Source organism: Piliocolobus tephrosceles, chromosome 18, assembly GCF_002776525.5.
Source record: "Piliocolobus tephrosceles isolate RC106 chromosome 18, ASM277652v3, whole genome shotgun sequence".
Classification (NCBI taxonomy): Eukaryota; Metazoa; Chordata; class Mammalia; order Primates; family Cercopithecidae; genus Piliocolobus; species Piliocolobus tephrosceles.
Genome location: NC_045451.1, coordinates 38,585,079 through 38,607,431, shown reverse-complemented (window position 1 = coordinate 38,607,431; position 22,353 = coordinate 38,585,079).

The following is a 22,353-nucleotide window of genomic DNA, read 5'->3' as shown; positions in this document are numbered from 1 at the left end:
AGGTAATGGTTTTAATTTTGTCAGTGATTTTACAGACTTAAAAATATGAAAGGATAATTAAAAAAAAAAAGCTAAAGTTATGACTGTAATACAGATGTAAGCTGAACACCTGTTAAGTATTTTTTAAGTTCATTATTACTGATAAAAACAGGGTACATCTTACTACTAGTTTAAAGGTGAAGTCAAAGAAGCACAATTGTATATGTGTTAGAGTTAAAAATAGAAATGCCTTTTCAATAGGGGGCAGTCAATTGAACTTTCACAAGACTGAATTCATTTGCATGTCCATGCATGAGAATTATTTTGCATTGCTACAGTAATCTATTTACAAAGTTGTAAAATAGCCCAAAGTCAATGAAAGGTGAAAATTAAAACCAAGAAGGATGTGCTCTAAACAGTCCAGTTTTCCATTGGATACGCCTAAGACATGTTTTGATTTTTCTAAATTCTCTTACAAAACAGCTCATTTTCATTGTTTTGAAATGTCCTGTGACTGCAGTATCCTATATGTATTTAAGGTAAAGAAAATGTCCCAGTAAATCCCATCTTGAGAAACTAAAAGATAATACATTATAGCAATTGAGTGTTCAGGGTGCTGAAGAACCTGGTTTGAGAATTTGTGCACCCAGTCCGGACAGGGAAGAAAGAGATGTCAATACAAAGCTGTGAAAACTGAATAGCCTTATAATTCATTCCACCTGAATCTTATTATCTCCTAATGTGAGAAGCACTTTGAGAAGAAAATTTCAAATCAGATAAAAATTTGTATGTAAAAAATATGATTTGGAAGATTACCCAAATGAGAACAAACAAAAGGTATGTATTCAGTGCTGCCTGGTGCAAAGGAGTAAATCTTTATTACTTGCATTCATCATTTAGCAGACACCAACAGAGGTAGGGGACTGAGGGAACTTCATTGTGAAAAAAAAAAAAAAGGAAGGCTTCAGGAACTCTCTTAGTGGAGTTTGTTAGTATGGGGATGCTAGAGGCAGACCAAATAAAAGCAGGATACATCATAAACGTCGGAGCATACCTAATCTGAAAATCTGATATTTGAAACACTCTAGAACTCAAAGCTTTTTAAGTGTTGACATCATGCCACAAGTAGAAAATTCAATGCAGTCGAACTGTGTTTCATGAATAAAAATATTTAAAATATTGCATGGAATTACCTTCAGGCTATGTGCACGAGGTGTATATGAATCATAAATAAGTTTTGTGTTTAAACTTAGGTCCCATCCCCAAGATATTTTATTATGTTTATGACGCTATTCCAAATTCAAAAAAAAAAAAAAATCTAAAACTCGAAAGGCTTTTGGTCCTAAGCATTTCAGATAAAGAGTATTCAACCTGTAATTAATTTGGGAATATATTTGACTTTCTCTGGTTATTCTGGAGCTCAAAGCAGGGATAAAAGATTCAAAAACTAATGACTCTTTTGGAGCTCAGAGCACAATATCCCCAAGTATAGCACCATGACACACTGAATATTTTGAACTGAAGGAAACTGGAAAGGTTTAAGAGGCAAGGTCTCTCTGACCTTTTCTTGTCCTCTTTCTCTTACTCCTCATTCTCCTGAAGCAAGTCATAGAAAGAATTCCTCTTCCCCAAGGCAGATCATAGAAACTAGAACCCCTCTCCCCCAAAGCAAGCCATAAAATCTATAAATGTCCCTCCCTCCTTTCTCCCTTCTTCCTTCTTCCTTGAAGACCCTCATTCCAGAGGGGTCCAGCCTCATATCCAGAAAGAAGACATGCTACACAAAGAGGCCAGTAAGAATCTGAACAAATAGGACTTCCCAGGTTTTCTCCTTTAGTCTTTCACTAATAGATCATACCCTTTTGTACAATTACATTTCCACATGGCTGCCAATTCCTCATTTAAGCTAAGCATAAAAATAGACAGTTTACCCTGAGTCTTTGAGTCTTCATTTCTGAAGGCCTCCATGTCATATAAACTTTGATTAAATAAATCCTTTATGCTTCCTCCTGTCTTTTGTTATAGGAGTGTCACCTGTGTCCCTTATGATGGGTGAGGGAAGCTATCATATCTTAGTGATTAAAGAAGTGATTACTGGTCTGAAACAAGTGCTATAGAGGTTGTAGTTTCTTTCCCTGGACTGTTTGCTGCAGAAGCTGTGGTTTGGCTCCCTGGGATGGTTGCTGCAGAAGTTTTAGGTCAGAGTTCTATTTTCATATATGGACTGGCCATTGTCTGTTTGTGTACTCAATTTCTCATTTCATCTTTTTGGTCATTTTCTCAGTTCTAACAGATTGACCAAATGAGGGAAGATTAGAAATCCAGATCTTCACCACTCAGATAATCCTATTGTCTCTATGGTCAATTATATTGCAAAGTCTTCTTGACCTTTTCTTGTATCTTCATGGCACTCATCTTATGAGACATTCACTAGGCAGAAGCATTTAAAACACTGAATAGAATGCAACAGACCAGTATTATGCCTACTATGATAAAAATAAAATAATTAGTTGCCCTCATAAGATGCTTTAGAACCAGGAACTAAAATTTCTAAAGAAAGATCGAGAGAACAAATTCCATAGGTTATGAAGATTAATTTTAGAAAGCCCAATAGCTTTTGTCTTAAGGTGATATGTTAAGGTTCTACTTTGCCTGTTTAATTGATGTAAGTGCAAAGGAAAATATTAGCAATGGCACAGATACACAACATCAATCAACAAGAATTCCAGAGCAATGCAATTGTCTGTCACTACTCATGCCAAAGTGTTGAGAATGATCTGTGTTCCATCTAGGGTAGAAGTGATATCATTAATTATTGCTGCCAGAATCCATACATTTCTTGTAGCCTTCATTTGTTGTATAATTCTTACCACCGGGAACATTGTTCTGATTGTTGTATAAACAATGAATCAGTAATTTCTTCAGTTAGAGTGTCTAAATAACCAAAGTTAACCTCATTTTGGACTTTGTGTCTAAGTTAAAATTTTTAGCTTTGGGGATTTATAGAATTAGAGTCTTGGTGTATAGCCAATTCTTGAAATATTATTCCTAAATTTCATGAGATTTTAGTCCTAGCAAACAATAACAGGTACCCTGGCCACAAAGGAATTAGTATCCAATAGAGAAACATGGAGATCAGGGAACAAAGGAATCATTCATGATGTGAAGTTACATCCAAGGTCTTACATTACCTGAGTTACAGTTTTGAATTTCAATTAGTCTCTTTTAGGTTTCAAGTATTTGGCTTGTAATTGTAGGATGGTTGTTGATTACAAATTAAGAATTTTCTAGAAAATTAAAAACAATTTTTATTTTAGTTTTTTGAAAGAAAGGAACACTAGGAAAGTCATAACTTGAGTTTTTTTTAAATTCATTTGTTCATGTAGGTACCTGAAAGCACCATTGACTGTAATTTTCTAAGACCTCATTTGATGAGACTGAAATTGTTCAGAGGTTTTTTAACATGAGGACTCACAGCTATATGGCATATCTAGGAATCAGCAAGATTAAGGACTATGGTTTCTATTTTGAAATAATCTAAAAATGGCACTAGAATGAGTATGTTCTGACTTAACAATTATAAAAAGGAATGAAATGAGGAAAAGGGATACTATCGGTAGATTACAACCAGGTACTTATAGAAAATGAGAAGAATTACAATAAACAAGCAAATGAGAAACAAAATAGGAATTAGAAACTGTCCTGTACCTGAGATCATCTACTTGTTCAAAGGGGTCTTGGTCAGGATTTACTTCTGATTGACGACTTCTAGAGAATGTCTGAGCATCATAGTTTGAGGTCTAGCAATGGTTTCTCGAATTCTGCATTGCTTTCTCAGGCTGTGAAATGGGAACCTAACAATAACTCCCTGGAGTTTCACAGTTGTATTTGTTGTCAGCAGTACCTAATTAGGTTCCTTTTAACACGGTTCAAGAGCAGTTTTTCTCTGATGTCTCTTCCAATAGGTGAAATCTGGTTGAAGATCATGATGAGGCTATTTAAAAAGATGTGAGAAATGGCCTTAATGTATCAGCAGTGGAGTGGTGGGTCTGAGTGTAGTACATGGGTCATTGCAATATTTATCATATCTGCATGATACAGGATAGAGTCTAGTACCACAGACAAAATTCTTAAACGTGTGAGCCTCCCAGATACCAGTTATAGGGAGATCCTGATTTCTGGAACCAGTAGTTTTGTTACTTTACACAGCACAAGGTTTGCAGATGTGATTAAGGTAAGAATCATGAAATGGGGAGGCTATCCTGGATTATCCAGGTTAACTGCACAAAATCACATGAGTTCTTAAAGTGGAAAACTTTTTTGAACTGTGGTCAGAGGGAGAGATGTCACTATAGAAGAAAATAGCCAGAGAAATGGCAGCATGAGAAAGGCTGGACTGACTGTGGCTGGCTTTGAAGATGGAGAAGGGGACCATGCGTCAAGGAATATGGGTGACCTCTAGATTTTAGGAAAGATAAGGAAGTGAATTCTCCCTTAGGGTCTCCAGAAAAGAACACAGCTCTGCCGACACCTTGGTCTTAGACCTGATTAGGATTCTAACCTACAGGAGGTTAAGTTAATACATTTTTATTGATTAAAACCACTGTATTCACGGTAAGTTGTTCCAGCTGCAATAAAAAAAACTAATACATCAGGTAACTCTGTTGTATGAACTCAAAAGAATTATAAATTATTTTATAAATAGTTGCTGGCCTTGCCCAACTTTATGGAAATAAAAATTTTTACTTTTTTGAAATACAGCATTTTAAGTTGATATTTTATTATGGAAATATTTAATAATGACTCTTAATTTAATTCAGATCTGAGGTTTAAATTCCACAGTTGTCTGCATACCTGATTCATGAGTGGGATGGATTTTTATGGACAACTGACATGAGGAAGAGGGAGTATTGAATATAGGAAGGCAACTTGAAAACAAGGAATAGGGGACACTGACTAAAATATAAGTCTGTTTTCTGGTGCTTAAGTTTGTCAAATTGCTCATTAGCTTTGACGAAATAATCATTTAGAGAAGCAATTTTTGAATCAGAATTTCATTCTGGGTTTCCTGCATACCAACTAAAAACTGCTTTCCATTGAGTTTGAGTGATCTTGTTCTCTGTTTGTTTTTATTATGTCTCTTAAAAGAACTACCCTTTTTCAGTCAAATCTGGCACACAGGAGCCACTGAAGGTCCAAATGATCCTTGGTAAAGTTATGACATTTGGAAAGATAATACAATAGTTAACATTATAATCAGAATACATACAGAGGCAGGATTTCTTTTTTTTCCTGAAGGAGGATAATATTTAGCCTTAGAATGCTTACAAGAGCTGGAAATGGCTAGTTGAAAGTGATATCTGTGCACTTCAGACCTTGGGCACCCCAGTCTGATAGTTTATTGCCTCCAAATGCAGATCTGACAATCTATGCCACCAGGCAAGCAAATGATCAAAGAAAATACTTTCTATTTGTTAAAACAAAGATCTCAGGATAAAACAAAAGAAATAGAGAGAGAATGATTTTAGTTGTGACCCATAGCAAAGTTTGTCTGAGGCTGTACCTGTGTGTTATATAAACTCATTGATTTGTGAGGTCTCTTTAAACTACAGACTTACAGTGTCCATGCTTGTGTTCTATCCTCTGACTCTCTTTCTTAGGACAAGCAACACTACCACACTTTTAGATATCATAACACAAAACAGAAGCACAAAAGAGAGCAAAAATGAATGAAAATGAATGTCCTGATCTCACTAAGAATGGCAAACAATGAGGAATTATAACAAAACTCAGGTAACATACTTAAGAATAAATAGCGGAGATACTTAAAGAATGGTTGAGTTCTGAAGTAATGTTGACTTACCACATTAGCATGGAAGCCCTGGGCAGCAAGGCATAAGAAGCCATGGTGGTGAGTACCTCACTTGGCAGAAGGCTGGAGTCCATAGTGGCAGGCAATGCAACCGTGTCTCAATGGAGCCACTAGAAAAATTGTAGAAATACATGAAGACCACTCAAATAAAAATAAATAGTGTTTACTATTTATTCAGAGCTTGTGATATCATGGATACCAGCTACCATCACTTGCATTTTGGTGGAGACTCACAGTCATACAAGGGAATGAGCAAACTTTACAGTAAAAGGAAGGGAAGGATTCAGAAATGCTCTAATTGGAGATGATTGGTATGGGAAGCTGAAGACAGAATCCTATGTGATTAGTTTGGGAAGTATTTTTGGTTTTCTTTGGCTTATCCTGCATTGAGATCAGAAGTAAACCAGAAAGCTGGACGTTGTTGACCAAGTTCTCATCATTACGGCCCAGTTGCTACAGAGGTTGTGATTTGGCTTCCTGGCTGGTTGCTGTAGATGTTGCAGATCAGAGTTTTATCATCATCTGTATTTATTATCATCATTTATATATTCATTCAGTCACTCAGACTTATCAGATAATCCCTTTATTAATGCAGATTTTTCGACAATATGAAACTCAATTACCTTTGCACCAACCTATCACTTAACCTTCTCTTCTCCCAGACCCCTGAATTTTACCCACATTAACCTTGAACTAGCATACAGCTGAACATAGTCTAACTTCAGGGAATAATATTTCCTAATTAACTCTGGTTTGGCCCCACTTCTCCATGCTCAGTTCTTTCTAGACTTGTTCATTCCTCCCTACTAAAGAAAAGCTCTTTTCTGCCTTACCTTTGAGATGCTTGCAGATCTTATGACCTAAGTAGTGTTCCTGGTGCAATAGCCTCTCTTTCCTTATTGAAAATCTTTTTTCCTTTTGCAATAATCTTTTTATTTGACAATTTTGCAGTTTAAAAATTGTCAGAATAGCTTAATTTAACTCCATCACAGGGAAATCTGCATTGCTTCTTATCTTTAGAAAAAACTAAAAACTTCTGATATGACAGCCAGGCAGTCTATCCAGTTTATTATCTGACAGCCAATTCCCATTAGCTCAGGGCAGGTGGCACCATTGAAATGTAAGTATCGATACATTACTTATATGAAATATAAGTAGTAATTATCTGTCCCATGAACTATTCTACTGATTTTTCCGGAATGCATGTTCTTATTGCTTACTGTATCTTTTGAGTGGGTGTGGGGATGCAGTTATTCACAAAATTTTCATTGGAATATAATTTCTCAAATTTGCTATATAGTCAGATTATTTTATCAGTCAGTAGAAGAGGGGGCAAAATGGAAAGAACAAGAAGAGGGACGAGCGAGAAAGAGATTTTTTTAGTCACAAATGTGGCTATGCTAGCTCCTGTTTTGAAGTATTACTGAAAATCATTTAGCATGAGTTATATTTGCCAGAGCCAAAGATCCTTGACAGTAAATTGTAAAGTAGCAAAGTAGATACAAAGTGATCACCGCCTGTGGTGATGAAAAAAGGGCTCAAAGAAATACCAAATGGCAACAACAGAATCAGCTTAAGTGATGGGGCCAGAGGTTCACTCCTTATCTGGAAAAATCATCAGAAAAATCTCTGGCCTATGGGAGAAATCATTGCCTTATATCTGACTTTTAGTACACTTCTCTATCTCTTATTTCCCATGTTTAAATGACTGTAAAATATTATCCTTGGCATGTCACAAAAGTATTAGTGCACTTCCAAAAGTAAACTCTTTATCAGTCACTTTATAACCTGTGTGTGGGAAACAATCAAGATGAGGCTGTAGGGGAGCTACTAATCTGGTGGTTAGAGAATGACACACATACACTGAGTGGACATAATTAAATATTGATTTTTAAATATACTCTGATACTGGTCTATGATATAATTTTTTATTTTTTATTTCTTTCTTTACTGTGGCTTGATTATTGTTGAAGAATATCTTACAAAAGAAGGTAGATTTAATGAAGGTAGATTTAATATGATGTAGATGATACAATGCTAAGAAATAGAGTGGAGGACATTCTGGATAATTCCACGAAGTGTTGCTGGAAAATTGAGAGGAGCCCGTGTAAGAGATCAGAATATGCCACCTGAAATATGCCTTTTTGGCACAGGAATTATACTGGGGTGATTATTTTAAGAAACCACAGACACAGGAAAACCTCTGTAAACAAGTGAAGAGTTACTCTTCCGTACAACAAATTTACATTATAAAGGGAATGTCCATTTGTAAAGGTGTCTCCCATTCTGTAAGCTTCATTAAGTTTAAGACACTTTTGTAAGGGTTGATACCAGCTATTTAGCTTACCCCTAAAAAACTGAGGGTCCTGGAAATTTAACCATGTCAATATCATCTTTTTATATTATTAACTTAAGAAAAATGGATGCTCTTTAAATTTTTTTTTTAAGATTTGAAAACAAAAAGAAGTCAGAAGCCTAATCAGGTGGATGGTAAATGCCTAATAGGAGCTAAATAAGGTATAACGTGAATGCCTACTAACTTCCTATTGAAACTCTTGCAGGATTGTCCTTGTTTAATGAGAGGAATGAGCAAAATCATTGTCACAGTGGAAAAGGTCTACCTGGTGACACTTTCTTGGGCATTTTTCTTTTCTTTTTTTTTTGAGATGAAGTCTTGCTCTTGTCCCTCCGGCTGGAGTGCGATGGCGTGATCTAGGCTCACTGCAACATCCTCCTCCTGGGTTCAAGCAATTCTCCTACCTCGGCGCCCTGAGTAAGTGGGATTACAGGTGCCTGCCACCACGCCTGGCTAGTTTTTGTATTTTTAGTAGAGATGGGGTTTTACCATGTTGGCCAGGCTGGACTTGAACTCCTGACCTCAGGCGATCCACCTGCCTTGGCCTCCCAGAGTCCTGGGATTACACCTGTGAGCCACTGCACCTGGCCCATTATGGTTCTTTGACCCTCCAGAAAGTCAACAAGCAAAATGCCTTGGACATCCTGAAAAACTGTTACCATGACCTTTGCTCTAAACTGGTGCTGTTTTGCTTTGACTGGAGCACATTTACCTCTTAGTAGCCATTGGCTTGATTGTACTTGTCTTCAGAATTATACTAATTAAGCTATGATTCTTAAAAAAAAAAAAAAAAAAATCAGCATCTTGATTTTACTTGTTTAAAGCTTCCATTGAAAGATCTGCTCTTGATTGGGCATTATGGCTCCAGCCTGTATTCCCAGCACTTTGGGAGGCCAAAGCAATCAAATCACTTGAGACCAGAGTTTGAGACCAGCCTGGCCAACATAGCAAAAGCCTGTATCTACTAAACATACAAAAATCTAGCTGGGCATGGTGGCACATGCCTGTCATCCCAGCTACTCAGGAGGCTGAGGCATGAGAATCACTGGAACCTGGGAGGTGGAGGCTGCAGTGAGCCAAGATTGGACAACTGCACTCCAGCCTGGTTGATTGAGGGAGACTCTATCTCAGAAAAAAAAAAAAAAAAAAAAGACGGAAGGAAAGAAAAAGAAACCTCTGCTCTTGTCTGCAACTGACATGGGCACAACAGTTTTTGTGCTCATTCAGTGGAAATTTGCTCAACTTTAATTTGTTAGTCAGAATTATGTGAGCTGAACCAGTTGAGATGGCTATGCTATTCTCTATTGTTTCTGCTATTAATCATTGTTCATCTTCAATTACGGCACCATAAAATTAATTTTTTCCTTGTACATTGATGTGGATGGTCTACTGCTGTGAGCTTCATCTTTAATATTATCTCGTTTCTTCTTAATAAGAGTTATCCATTTGTAAACTACTGATTTATTCGAGTTATATTCCCTATAAACTTTTGTTAAGCATCAATAATTTCACCATTCTTCTACCCAAGTTTCACCATAAGTTTGATGTTTGTTCTTGCTTCAGTTTTAGCAGAATTATGTTCTTCTGATAGAGACTCAATTCAAACTAATGTCTTATCACTCTTAGTGTTTCAAGCTAGATCCTGTTCAGATATGTTGTAAAAAGTCAGTATACCTTTATTTCGCATAAATATTTTAAAATCCATGCATAGCTTTTTTATAATATGCATTTTCCATGAACATTTTGAACCACTTCTCATGCATGTTGATAAACTTCTGTTTGGTTTTTCTTGTCTAATCTGTCTTCTGTTACGAACTTAGAAGAGTAGAGGGAAAAGAATATTTTCCTTCTGTATATCAGCAAGTCTAGAGTAAAATATAAAATGAGAAGTAGAACTTTAAAAAAGATAGCAGTAGCCCATTTTCAGGAGCCCTTTAACTTTACTTTCCTTATTATTATTATTATTTTTTTTAGAGACAGGGTCTTGCACTGTTACCCAGGGGGGTCTCGAACTCTTGGCCTCAAATGATCCTTCTGCCTTGGACTCCCTAAATGCTGAAATTACAAGTATGAGCCCCCATGCCTGGACTACTTTCCTTATACTGTGACATAGTGCTCTTTTTCTAATGTATTCTGTAGGATACTTAAGTCATTTATTTTCATGCTTAAGACTTGTAGGGATGGAAAGGTTTTGATACCTATTCTCACCCCTCCTGAAGGTCATGGCTAACACTCTTATAGCAAAAGACAAGTTGACACAAAATATACATAATAAATTTATTTAGTTTTATTAAACACAAGAACCTTCAGAAATGAAGGCCCAAAGATTCAGAGAAAACTGTCCATTTTTATGCTTAGGTTTGATGAAGAATGACTAGCCACATACAAATGTAATTGGGCAAACAGGTATGATCTAATGATAGTAGACTAAGTGGGGAAACCCAGCAAGGTCTATCTATTCATATTTTTCTAAGACTCCCTATGTAGCATTCCTTGCTTATGAGTATGGGGCTAGACCCCTCTGGAAAGGTCTTCAAGGAAGAAGGAAGGAGGTAAAGAGTGACTCTTCTACGTTTTATGGCTTACTTTGTGGGAGAGGGGTTTTAGTTTCTATTGCCTGTCTTGGGGAAGAGGAATTTTTATTTCTATGACTCACTTCCAGGGGAGAAAGAGGGACAGGAAACAGGAAGATAGGAGAAGGTCAGAAAGAACTTGCATCTGAGATTTTCCAGTCTCTTTTAGTTCAAATACTCAACATGTCTAAACATCATACTTTGGGTATTATTTTCTGTAACCCAACAGATTAAATTTTCTTCCTGATGCCATTTAGAACTTGTCCCATCTTTTACGACACATAGTGCCTCATATTGCAGTCCTAAATATTTTTTTTGATTTAAAACTTGTGTCATTATACTCCCAAATGTTTCAGAAATTTTTGTCAATGTTGTTGTTGTTTCTGTTTACTCTTAATTAATATCTCTATGCACTGGATCAAGAGATTGAACTTTATGGCCGGGCGCGGTGGCTCAAGCCTGTAATCCCAGCACTTTGGGAGGCTGAGACGGGCGGATCACAAGGTCAGGAGATCAAGACCATCCTGGCTAACATGGTGAAACCCTGTCTCTACTAAAAAATACAAAAAACTAGCCGGGCGAGGTGGCGGGCGCTTGTAGTCCCAGCTACTCGGGAGGCTGAGGCAGGAGAATGGCATAAACCCCGGAGGCGGAGCTTGCAGTGAGCTGAGATCCGGCCACTGCACTCCAGCCTGGGCGACAGAGCGAGACTCCGTCTCAAAAAAAAAAAAAAGAGATTGAACTTTATGCTACCTCTGATTTTTGGAATATATTACATTTTTGTGATCAAATTATGTGTTTGTGCCCATCTTTTAAAGTATGTCATAGTTATTTGATAAGAGTATATTTTTATTTGCTGACTAAATAAATATGTAATTATTTATGTTATTGATTTCTTCTTTGTTCCTACTACTGTTTATCTGCTTGATCTTTTTTGATCAGATGAAAATATGTTTAGCTACTGCTTTTAGTATTTTCTGTCATTTTTTTCTTTATCTTCAAGTATTTAGTGCTTTATAGGTTTGATGTAAAAATCCGATCAAAATTCAAGACATAATATTACTATTTTGAATGATATACTTTATCTTTATATCAATAATTAACCTTTTGAGTTAAAATCTGTAATGTAGTTATTTTTATATGAGGATATGTATATACATTATGCAATTCAAATAATTTAAAAAATGTCATTTTAGCAATTATTTGAGATAATTTTATGTTTTTGTTCCCATACAATGTCTTATATATATAGTAAAATTTCTGGACTCTCTTTTCTGTTTTGTTGATATAATTGGCTATTCCATAATATTGCCATGCTATTTAGATTATTATGACTTTAAAATGCATTTTAATATTTGAAAAGGCATGTATCCTTTTAAATTATTTTTTCATGTTTTTCTGCTTTTATGTTTATATAAAGATAAAATTAGAATAATTTTATGAAGTTCCAAATTTAGCCAAATTAATTTTTGCAATAGATTGTAATAAACTGATCTTTTCATCAAGGAGAAAGATTTTTCTCAGAGTTTGGATTCAGATATTCTGAGTCTGAATGCTATGTGAAAACAAGTAAGACCACCCAAATGAGAATAAACAATGGCTATTTATTCAATGCTTGCTACAGCAAGGCAATCAGCCATTATCACTTGCATTTGACAAAGACTCAAAGGCAAACAGAAAAGTGTAAAAGCGTCACAATGAATTGAAAACTCCATTATGCCCTCATTGTAGGCTGTTGGCATGGGGAAGCTGAAACTAGGCCAACTAGAAGCAGGCTACCTTATGTTATTGGTTAAGGATGCATGTGTAGCGTTCTCAGATTGGCCTTACATTACAAGAGTGAAAATTAGGAAAGCTGTCAGATATTAATCAATTCCTAGTCATTTGGGGCTAATTGTTATAGGGGTTTAGTTTGACTTCTCACAATTGTTACTAGAATTAGTAATCTGGCTTCTGGGAACAATTTACTATAAATAATGGGTTGGCTAGCTGGACTGGTTGCTGGAGATTGAGGGTCAGAGTTCTATTTTTATTTATGGTCTGGTTATTGTCCAATTTGTATGTTCAGTCTTCTACCTGGCTCTGATATTTACTACCTGCTTGATCTTAGGTAAATGATTTAAGCCCTTCCTTTCCTAATTTTTATCCAATGTAAAATAATGTTAATATTAATATCTATGAAAAAGATTTTTGGTGATGATTAGAGGGTAAAGAACTTAGACCAGTGTCTGGCACACAGTAAGTGATATTTACATGCTTCTTATATATTTTTTATTTCCTTGAATAGGGTAGGATAATTTTCTAGTTTTATTAATATAATTTCTATACAGTTATCTTTCCTGTTCATACTTTTAACAAAAGATGTTTTAAAGTATGTCTTGAAACTTGTATTTTAAAATATCATAAATCTATTATACTTTGCACGTTTATTTTATAATTTATCATTTTCCTAAACTCTCATATTATTTTAATACTTTTTAAATATTGTTTTTCAATTTTCAGTTCTACACTATATTACTTACAAATCGCATGTGCTTTTCTTTCAAATGTTCATACTTGTTTTTTTAATTGTCTAATGGCAGTGGTTAGAACAGACAATGTTTTTTAGATTTAATGATAATACTTTTTATATTTTACTCATAAGGACGATGCTGGCTGTTTGTAAAATTTATATTTAAATATATTAAGAATTATTATTCTATTTATTCTTTGCTAAGGAGTTTTATGAAACAAAGATACTGAATTCTATCAAATGCTGTTTCCCACATAAATCAAAGTTATTATTTTCTTTTAACTTATTAATATGGTAGATTATAGTTCTCCTAATATTAATACATATTGTTATTCCTGAGATGAATGTCAAAAACTCAGCTCTTGGTATTTCTGCCTCATTTCCCACCTACTCTTTCCATGATTCACCTTAATTAATAGTAACTCCATTCTTTCAGTGTTTGGACCAACATTATCTGGGAAGTCTTGTTGGTTCTGCCTACAAAACTGAGCATCTCTCATCACTCCCAAGACCACTGTCTTTAAGTCACCATTACCTCTTGTTTGAAGCTTTGCAGTAGGTTCCAAACACCTGTTTCTGCTTTTATCTACTCTTATTCAGACAAATCTCGGCAGCCATGAGTAGACAGATGTATCATATTCCAAATGCCAAAATCTTTCTCAGTGAGGAAATGCTAGAAAGATGATCATGAAAGTAAGAAGCAATTCAAGGATACCCAATATTGCATTATGAAACATTTTGTGGAAGGGGTGAAAAATATTATTAGATAAGAAAAATGACTGAAAATTACAGATATTGGAATAAAGATGTATTATAGACTGTGAGTTTGAAAATATAATGGAAAAAGATCAAGTACTTAATTTACCAAGGCAACAAAAAAGAATAAAATATACAGTTATAAATTTAATTGAGAAAGGTGCATGATTTACATAAAAAGTTATTAAAATTATATTAAGACACAGAAATACATATACAAATAACAGAACAAATGAAAAAGTATGCCATCTTCTTGGACAGGAAAACTAAACATCACAAAGATGTCATTTTTCCTACAAAAGAAGAGTAAAAATAATAATTTCCCAAGAAATAAAAACATTATTTTCTATATAGCTGAGCTAATTCTGTATTTCATATATAGATAATATAGAAAATAATAATAGAAAATTGCATTAAAAAAGCAACTTACAATAAAAACAAATTGTAAAACTACAATGTGTAATACAGAACATTACTAGGGTACATTTTGGCATAATGATTAGAAAGACCAGAAATAGAGGAACATACCTTTTGAATCTAGAACTTGATCTATTGAATGAAATAATTGTTCCATAAATGATATGGAGGTAATTGGATAGACTTTTGCAAAAAATGTGATTCTGTGTTTAATAGCTACATCAAAGTGAATTACAAATGAGATGTATTTAAATATGAAGAATAAAAGTATAAAAAATGGACTGGAACAATACATGTCAGAATGGATGTTATCAAAAAAACCTGTTAAAGAGAGTCTTTGTAGGTATTCCACATAACTAAGAAGCCTTATGGGAAATACTAGAGAAATTTGAGTACATGAAAAAATTTAAAAATTAAATATAATGAAGAGATTCCAAATATAATATCAAACTGATCATCATAATTCAGAAAATAGAATAATTTATTTCATGTGTACAACATTTAGAGATGTACATTGATAACTGCCAACAGTCAAATAAAAAGTGAGAAAAATATGTAAAGAGAGATTTTACAAAAAGGAAAATGCGTGTTTTCTTAAGTAGTAGTTGTGTTCAATCTTTCACATATAGAGATATCTGAATTAAGGGTTTATTGATATACCAATGTTCAATTATCAAATTAGTAAATAACAAAAAGTTTGATAACACATTATGGTGGAAAATGGCAAGGAAATATGTACACTTATTTTTGATCTGTTGATGGGAACAATGTCCACACAATAAATTTTGATGGTAAAAACAAAATTTAAATAATGTAGGTTTTATTCCTGAAATTCTATTTTTAGGAAGATATTCTACTAACATACACAGTTTTGCAAAGTAGATATACTAGAAAGTATTCAACACAATTAAATGTACAAAATTGGTATATAATATGAATGACCAGTACTAGTAAACCAATTAAATAATATACTATGCATCTTTTATTGTAATAATAATGATACTGTTCAAAAAATGAAATTTAAATCTCTCCTAGATATATTTAACTGAAAAAGAAAGATCTTTCAAGTATAAAAGTTACAGTTTTGTGAAAAAATGTGTACATATAAAAAAGAGGAACAAGTCTTTAGAGATGGCTCTTGCAAAAGACTGGCAAAACAACTAAGTTCTATCAAAATTGATAAAATTGGCCAGGTGTGATGGCTCACGCCTGTAATCCCAGCACTTTGGGAGGCCAAGGTGGGTGGATCATGAGGTCAGGAGATCAAGACCATCCTGGCTAACACAGTGAAACCCTGTCTCTACTAAAAATACAAAAAATTAGCTGGGCATGGTGGTGGGTGCCTGTAGTCCCAGCTACTCAGGAGGCTGAGGCAGGAGAATGGTGTGAACCCGGGAGGTGGAGCTTGGAGTGAGCCGAGACCATGCCACTGCACTCCAGCTTGGGCAACAGAGCAAGACTCCATCTCAAAAAAAAAAAAAAAAAAAATTTGATAAAATTTTAAAGAAAAGGCACAAACTAACAATATTAGAAATAAGGAAAGTAAGGGTATAATGTCAAAAAAAGATGTTTTTTTAATCATAAAAAATATGCACAATTTTATGTCAACATATTTGAATATTGAACAATTTTTTTGGAAAAATTATAAACTAGCTAAATTCACTAAAAAGATGAAAAAGGGCCAGGAACGGTGGCTCACGCCTGTAATCCCAGCACTTTGGGAGGCTGTGGTGGGCAGATCACGAGGTCAGGAGTTCAAGACAGCCTGGCCAACATGATGAAACCCCATCTCTACTAAAAATATGAAAATATTAGCTGAGCATGGTGGCGTGTGCCTGTAATCACAGCTACAGCTACTCGGGAGGCTGAGGCAGGAGAATTGGTTGAACTGAGACCCAGGAAGCAGAGGTTCCAGTGAGCCAAGATCACATCACTGAACTCCAGCCTGGGCTACAGAGTGAGACTCCGTCTCAGAAAAAAAAAAAAAAGATGAAAAAGACTATATACTTTAAGTGAATTGAATTGTTATTCAAAAAACTATTCACAGTCTCTAGGCATGTTTTACCCTTCTTGAAGGAACCTATTTCTATTAAGCTAGAATCATAGTATCTAAACAAAACAATAGCAAAATAAAAGAAAATATAGATAAATCTCACTTGTAATGGTCTGTTTTCTGTCACTATAACAGAGTGTCTGAAGCTATCTTAAATTCCTCTTAAAAAGTAATTTATTTCTTACAGTTATGAAGGCTGAAAAGTGCAAGTTCCAGTGTCCACATTTGTTGAAAACTTTCTCACTGGTGAAGGCTCTCTGAAAAGTTTCTAAGCAACACAGGGTAACACATGGTGAGGGGGCTGAGTGTGTTTCTCAGGTCTCTTCCTCTTCTTTATGAAGCAATTAGTTTCATTCCCATGATACCTTATTAATCAATTCATCTATTAATCCATAAATGAATTAATCTATTCACGAGGACTGTGCTGTCATGACACAATCGCCTAAGGCCCCAGCTTTCAATGCTGCCATACTGGGGATTCTCAAACCATAAAATTACTTGAGAATATATATGCAAAAACACAAAAATGCATAACTTTATATGTATATACATACAAATCAGCCTAACAATATGTTTTTTAAAACTATGAACATGTAATGTTTATCATACAATGTAAAGGTTTAAAAATAGAAAATTTATTTGTTACAGCACGAACAAATAAGAGAAAACAGTATAAATTCAATCAATGAAAATAAGTTGATAATATTAAGCATACAGAAAATATTTTAACAAACCAATATTGTAGACTAACTTACTTTACTTTACAAAACTATCTTCCACAAATCTATAGCAAACATCATATTAGATCATGGAACATGGTTTTCTGTAAAATCGGAATAAATATAAGAATGCCTGCTGCAATCATTCTATATTCTGTTCTTACTTCAGGTCCTAGGAAGTTGATTGAAGCAAGCATAAACAGATAACTAAGCACGATTTTTATTAATTGAAGATGGCATACTTTTCTAAATTAGAAATCCAATAGAAACTAAAGACAAACTGAATTCATTAGAGAGTTTAGCTAAATTGCTGGATTCATGATGGATATTTTTAAAATCCATGAATGAATTGAAAATTTGTATTCAAAAGTTTAATTTTAAGAATAATGCTGCTTTTCAATATATTACTACAGTTCCAGTCTGTCATTTTCCTCTTCCAGAACTGGGGAGACTGAGCAGTTTGGACTCTGAAAGAATTCCCCACAGCACAGCATAGTGGGTGTGGCAGATTGTCATCACACTGCCTCTTTAGACCTAATGGAACCCATCCCTCCTCACCGGGTAGGGCCTCCCTGTGGGAATTTTAGTAGCAACTCCAGCCAGGAGATTATGGACAAAACGCCCATTTCCCTGGGACAGAACTCCCATTTCCCTGGGACAAAGCCCATCGGGTGAGACGTGGCTGTGGTTTCCATGGGTCAACAGAATTAGTCTTTTCCCCTGCTGACTCTGAGGAATTCGGGCAGTCCAGATGAGAGAGATTCCCACCAGCACAGCACACCCACTCTGCCAGTGGGCGGCCATAATGCTTCCTTAAAGGGGTATCTCGTGCCTCCTGACAGGGTGAGATTCCCCCAACAGGAGTCGCCAGACACCTTATATGGGAACATTCCAGCTGGCATCAGGTCAGTGCCCCCTTGGGATGTAAAATGAAAATGGTTTGGATTTCAATGGCATTGCTAACTTTTTTGAGACGGAGTCGCACACTTGTCACCCAGGCTGGAGTGTGGTGGCATGATCTTGGCTCACTGCAACCACCACCCCCGGGGTTCAAGCAGTTCTCTTGCCTTAGCCTCCCGGGTAGTTGAGATTACTGGTGCCTGCCACCATGCCCGGCTAATTTTTGTATTTTTAGTAGAGATAGGATTTCATCATCTTGGCCAGACTGGTATTGAATTTCTGACATCGTGATCCACCTGCCTTAGCCTCCCAAAGTGCTGGGATTACAGGCGTGAGCCACCGCGCCCGACCTAAAAATTTATTTCTAAAATACATCACTGCTATATTTCATCAACTGACTATATATTGCAATCATAATATTGTGAACATAATTTTAATGATACGTTAAAATTATCTTCACCTATTATTTTTGGTCTTTAAAAACGGCCATTGAAAATTCAAAATTATACATGAATCTCTCCTTACATTTTTAAGACCAATACTGACATAGAGTATTCCATCCATGGACATACTCTAGATCTACATTTATTTAAAGATTCCATTACATCCTTTAGTATTGCTTATAATTTCTATATAAAATTCCTACATAATTTGGGATGGAGGCAGACATCTTTGCTTTTCTGCAGCCTCCACACCTCCAGGAACAGGAGGAAACCAGGAGAAGAGGGTCTGGAGTGGACCCCTGGCAAACCACAACAGCCCTGTAGAAGAGGTGCCTAACTGTAAAAGCAAAAACAAACAAACAAAAAAGAAAGCAACAACTAGAACAACATCAACAAAAAAGTCCGCACAAAAACCCCATCCAAACGTCAGCAGCCTCAGTGATCAAAGATAGATAAACTCAGGAAGATGAGAAAGAATCAATGAAGAAATTATGAAAACTCAAAAAGCCAGAGTGCCTCTCATCTCTTCCAAATGATTGCAACACCTCTCTAGCAAGGGCACAGAACTGGGCTGAGGCTGAGATGGATGAATTGACAGAGTAGGCATCAGAAGGTGCGTAATAACAAACTTTGCTGAGATAAAGGAGCACATTCTAACCCAAGGCAAAGAAGCTAATAACCATGATTTAAAAAAATTACTGAAGCTGTTAATCAGAATAACCAGCTTAGAGAGGAAAATAATGATCAAGCTGAAAAACAACACGAGAACTTCACAGTGCAACCACAAGTATCAATAGCCGAATAGATCAAGTAGAGGAAAGAATTTTAGAGCTTGAAGACTATCTTGCTGAAATAAAACAAGCAGACAATATTTGAGAAAAAAGAATGAAAAGGAATCAACAAAATCTCCGAGAACTACGAGGTTATATACAAAGACCAAACCTACAACTGATTGGGGTACCTAAAAGAGATGGGAAGAATGGAACCAAGTTGGAAAATACACTTCCAGGAGAACTTCCCCAACCTAGCAAGACAAGCCAACATTCAAATTCAGGAAATCCAGAGAACCCCAATAAGATACTCCATGAGAAGATCAACCCCAAGACATGAAATCATCAGATTCGCCAAGTTTGAAATGAAGCAAAAAATGCTAAGGGCAGCCAGAGAGGAAAACTAGGTCACCTGCAAAGAAAAAACCATCAAATTAACAGTGGACCTCTCAGCAGAAATTCTACAAGTCAGAAGAGATTGGGGACCAATATTCAACATTCTTAAACAAAAAAATTTCCAAACCAGAATTTCTTATTTACCCAAACTAAGCTGTATAAGGAAAGGAGAAATAAAATCCTTTTCAGACAAGCAAATGATGAGAGAATTCATCATCCTTGCCCGTGCCTATGTCCTGAATGGTACTACCTAGATTTTCTTCTAGGGTTTTTATGGTATTAGGTCTAACATTTAAGTCTCTAATCCATCTTGAATTAATCTTCGTATAAGGAGTAAGGAAAGGATCCAGTTTCAGCTTTCTACTTATGGCTAGCCAATTTTCCCAGCACCATTTATTAAATAGGGAATCCTTTCCCCATTTCTTGTTTTTGTCAGGTTTGTCAAATATCAGATGGTTGTAGATGTGTGGCATTATTTCTGAAGGCTCCGTTCTGTTTCATTGGTCTATATCTCTGTTTTGGTACCAGTACCATGCTGTTTTGGTTACTGTAGCCTTGTAGTATAGTTTGAAGTCAGGTAGCGTGACGCCTCCGGCTTTGTCCTTTTGACTTAGGATTGTCTTGGCAATACGGGCTCTTTTTTGGTTCCATATGAACTTTAAAGCAGTTTTTTCCAATTCGGTGAAGAAACTCATTGGTAGCTTGATGGGGATGGCATTGAATCTATAAATAACCTTGGGCAGTATGGCCATTTTCACGATATTGATTCTTCCTATCCATGAGCATGGTATGTTCTTCCATTTGTTTGTGTCCTCTTTGATTTCACTGAGCAGTGGTTTGTAGTTCTCCTTGATGAGGTCCTTTACATCCCTTGTAAGTTGGATTCCTAGGTATTTTATTCTCTTTGAAGCAATTGTGAATGGAAGTTCATTCCTGATTTGGCTCTCTGCTTGTCTGTTACTGGTGTATAAGAATGCTTGTGATTTTTGCACATTAATTTTGTATCCTGAGACTTTGCTGAAGTTGCTTATCAGCTTAAGAAGATTTTGGGCTGAGACGATGGGGTTTTCTAAATATACAATCATGTCATCTGCAAACAGGGACAATTTGACTTCTTCTTTTCCTAACTGAATACCCTTGATTTCTTTCTCTTGCCTGATTGCCCTAGCCAGAACTTCCAACACTATGTTGAATAGGAGTGGTGAGAGAGGGCATCCCTGTCTTGTGCCAGTTTTCAAAGGGAATTTTTCCAGTTTTTGCCCATTCAGTATGATATTAGCTGTGGGTTTGTCATAAATAGCTCTTATTATTTTGAGGTACGTTCCATCAATACCGAATTTGTTGAGCGTTTTTAGCATGAAGGGCTGTTGAATTTTGTCAAAAGCCTTTTCTGCATCTATTGAGATAATCATGTGGTTCTTGTCTTTGGTTCTGTTGATATGCTGGATTACGTTGATTGATTTGCGAATGTTGAACCAGCCTTGCATCCCAGGGATGAAGCCCACTTGATCATGGTGGATAAGCTTTTTGATGTGCTGCTGAATCCGGTTTGCCAGTATTTTATTGAGGATTTTTGCATCGATGTTCATCAGGGAGATTGGTCTAAAATTCTCTTTTTTTGTTGTGTCTCTGCCAGGCTTTGGTATCAGGATGATGCTGGCCTCATAAAATGAGTTAGGGAGGATTCCCTCTTTTTCTATTGATTGGAATAGTTTCAGAAGGAATGGTACCAGCTCCTCCTTGTACCTCTGGTAGAATTCAGCTGTGAATCCATCTGGTCCTGGGCTTTTTTTGGTGGGCAGGCTATTAATTGTTGCCTCAATTTCAGAGGCTGCTATTGGTCTATTCAGGGATTCAACTTCTTCCTGGTTTAGTCTTGGAAAGCAACGGCAGCAAAAGCCAAAATTGACAAATGGGATCTCATTAAACTAAAGAGCTTCTGCACAGCAAAAGAAACTACCATCAGAGTGAACAGGCAACCTACAGAATGGGAGAAAATTTTTGCAATCTACTCATCTGACAAAGGGCTCATTTCCAGAATCTACAAAGAACTCAAACAAATATACAAGAAAAAAACAAACAACCCCATCCAAAAGTGGGGAAAGGATATGAACAGACATTTCTCAAAAGAAGACATTCATACAGCCAACAGACACATGAAAAAATGCTCATCATCACTGGCCATCAGAGAAATGCAAATCAAAACCACAATGAGATACCATCTCACACCAGTTAGAATGGCAATCATTAAAAAATCAGGAAACAATAGGTGTTGGAGAGGATGTGGAGAAATAGGAACACTTTTACACTGTTGGTGGGATTGTAAACTAGTTCAACCATTATGGAAAACAGTATGGCGATTCCTCAAGGACCTAGAACTAGATGTACCATATGACCCAGCCATCCCACTACTGGGTATATACCCAAAGGATTATAAATTATGCTACTACAAAGACACATGCACACGTATGTTTATTGCGGCACTATTCACAATAGCAAAGACTTGGAATCAACCCAAATGTCCATCAGTGACAGACTGGATTAAGAAAATGTGGCACATATACACCATGGAATACTATGCAGCCATAAAAAAGGATGAGTTTGCGT